This window comes from Pongo pygmaeus, chromosome 10 (genome assembly GCF_028885625.2).
Source record: "Pongo pygmaeus isolate AG05252 chromosome 10, NHGRI_mPonPyg2-v2.0_pri, whole genome shotgun sequence".
NCBI classification, from domain to species: Eukaryota; Metazoa; Chordata; class Mammalia; order Primates; family Hominidae; genus Pongo; species Pongo pygmaeus.
Window position 1 is genome coordinate 48,394,744 of NC_072383.2, and position 3,185 is coordinate 48,397,928.

The 3,185-nt window shown below is 44.7% G+C and overlaps 1 pseudogene; it reads left to right on the plus strand.

Annotated features, from left to right (window-relative positions):
* Positions 1 to 869: 869 nt before the first annotated feature.
* Positions 870 to 2,214, plus strand: LOC129009600 (MICOS complex subunit MIC10-like; annotated as a pseudogene).
* Positions 2,215 to 3,185: the final 971 nt, after the last annotated feature.

Sequence of the window (3,185 nt, forward strand, 5' to 3'; positions counted from 1 at the left end):
GGCAATATAGTGAGACTGCATCTCTAAAAAAAAAAAAAAAAAAAAAAAAGATTAAGGTGAATTCTAAATCTGTTAAAGACCATCTGTGAGAAATTCACTAACATCCCACTTAACAGTGAAAAACTGAATGCTCTCTCCCTAATATTGGAAACAAGGGAAGAGAAAGTCTGTTCTCACCTTTTCTATTCAATGTTGTACTAAAGGTCTATCCAGAGCGATTAGGCAAGAAAAAGAAATAAAAGGCATCCAGAGGAAAAGAGGAATAAAAGCTATCTCTATTCACAGATAAAATGACTTGTACGTAGAAAATCCTAAAGAATACACAATTAGAATAAACAGGGTGACTATAGTCAGTAATAACTTAATTGTATATTTTTAAATAATATAATTGGATTATTTGTAGCTTAAAGGATAAATGCTTGAGGGGATGGATACCCCACTCTCCATGATGTGCTTATTTCGTATTGCATGCCTGTATCAACACATCTCAAGTACCCCAGAAATGTATACACCTACTATGTACCTACAAAAATTTTTTAAAATTTAAGCAAACACTAAAAGGAATAAGTGACTTTCACAAGGTTGAAGAATACAAGAGCAACATAAATCAATTTTATTTCTATTAACTAGCAATGAACTTTCCAAAAATAAAATACACAAAACAATTCCATTTGAAATAGCATCAAAAGGAATAAAATACGGTCTGTGACTTATGATGGTTCAACTTAACAATTTTTCAACTTTACAATGGTGCAAAAGTGATGCAGTCAGTAGAAACCATACTTTGAGTACCCATAAAACCATTCTGTTTTTCACTTTCAGTACAGTATTCAATAAATTAAATGAGACAGGGAGCCATGGGTGGGGAGATGTTGGAGTGGAGGCTTGACAGGAAGTGGGATCGGTGCCTGGCAGATGTGGCCATGATGATAAGTACTAGTTTTGAATTAGCCTTCCTTCCCTTCCCTCCCTCCCTCCCTTCCTCCCTCTCTCCTTCTTGACTGAGTTTCGCTCTTGTTGCCCAGGCTGGAGTGCAATGGTGCAATCTCAGCTCACTGCAACCTCTGCCTCCCAGGTTCAAGCAATTCTCCTGCCTCAGCCTCCCGAGTAACTGGGATTACAGGCACCTGCCACCATGCCCGGCTAATTTTGTATTTTTAGTAGAGATGGGGTTTCTCCATGTTGGTCAGGCTGGTCTCGAACTCCCGACCTCAGGTGATCCGCCCACTTGGCCTCCCAAAGTGCTGGGATTACAGGCGTGAGCCACCGTGCCCGGCCTACTTACCTTCTTTAAAAGACGAGTGTGGCCATTAGCCTTCGGTTCTGGCATGGGATTAGAAATGGCTTACTCCAACTGTCAGCATGATTTCCAGGTCTGTATCTTCTACATGGAAAATATGTCAAACAGCAGGAGCAGTGACTTCATCTGACAACATCCCAGTGGGAGGAAAAGAGATACTGTGTTTATTCCTCAGGAATACTGAAGTGCCCTGGAGTAAACTGACATTCTTCTGTAACAGTGTTATTAAAAAAAAAAAAAAAGGCTGGGCACAGTGGTTCATACCTGTAATCCCAGCACTCTGGGAAGCCAAGGTGGGTGTATTGTGTGAGGCCAGGAGTTCAAGACCAGCCTGGCCAACATGGTGAAACCCCATCTCTACTAAGAATATAAAAATCAGAGCTGGGCGTGGTGGCTCACGCCTGTAATCCCTGCACTTTGGGAGGCCAAGGCAGGCAGATCACGAGGTCAGGATATCGAGACCATCCTGGTCAACATGGTGAAACCCCATCTCTACTAAAAATACAAAAATCAGCTGGGCGTTGTGGCACATACCTGTAATCCCACCTACTCAGGAGGCTGAGGCAGAATTGCTCGAACCAGGGAGTCGGAGGTTGCAGTGAGCCGAGATCGCAGCACTGCACTCCAGCCTGGGCTGGACTTTGCTGGTTGATGTCAGCCACCTATTGACTTCTTGGAACTGGTACAATGAGCATATGAATGGAGTGGCCACAGTGGCAGAGGTGGAGGCTACGCATGGACTCCTAAAACTGATTTAACAACTACTATCTCTGAAACCTCAACTAAACACTGACAGACCAACAGTGAGCTCCCAATGTTGCACTGTTTCTTCAGAAAACTACTAGGCCACTTCATAGCAAGTTGACAACATCGGGCTTCTTTCATCGTAGAAGGGCCAGTGATTTGTTCTCATGTGAACAGATTTACTTTTTCTGGGTAAGGGTTTGACTCTTCTGCCCTCATAGCTTCAGTCACCATCACTACCTGGGGGCTTACAAAGGTGTGTGAAACCTGCAGGCTGCTCTGACCAACATCAAGAAGGTTCTGGCCAGGCTCTGTGGCTCACGCCTTCAATCTCAGCACTTTGGGAGGCTAAGGTGGATAACTTGAGCTCAGGAGCTCGAGACCAGCCTGGGCAACATAGAGGGACCCTATCTCTACAGAAAACTTTTAAAATTGGCCGGGTGTGGTGGCTCATGCCTGTAATCTCAGCACTTTGGGAGGCCGAGGCAGGCGGATCACGAGGTCAGGAGATCGAGACCATCCTGGCTAACATGGTGAAACCCCGTCTCTACTAAAAATACAAAAAAGAATTAGCCGGGCATGGTGGCGGGCGCCTGTAGTCCCAGGTACTCCGGAGGCTGAGGCAGGAGAATGGTGTGAACCCGGGAGGCAGAGGTTGCAGTGAGCCGAGATTGCGCCACTGCACTCCAGCCTGGACGACAGAGAGAGACTCCGTCTCAAAAAAAAAAAAAAAAAAAAAAAATTAGCTGGGCGTGGTGCTGCACATCTGTAGTCCCAGGTACTTGGGAGGCTAAGGTGGGAGGATGGCTTGAGCCTAGGAGGTCAAGGCTGCAGTAAGCTGAGATTGTGCGCCACTGCACTCCAGCCTGGGCGACACAGCAAGACCGTCTAAAAAATAACCAACATTTATTTAGTGCTTACTATATACTAGGCACAGCTCTAACTTTACATGTATCAAAGTAATTCAGTCTACAAAACCCTATGGGATAGGCAGTGTTATTAAATCCATTTCATTATAACCTCTTTTTAAAAATTTTTTTTTTAATGGGATGGAGTCTCCTTCTGTTGCCCAAGCTGGAGTGCCATGGAGTGATCTCAGCTCACTGCACCCTCCGCCTCCTGAGTTCAAGTGATTCTCTTG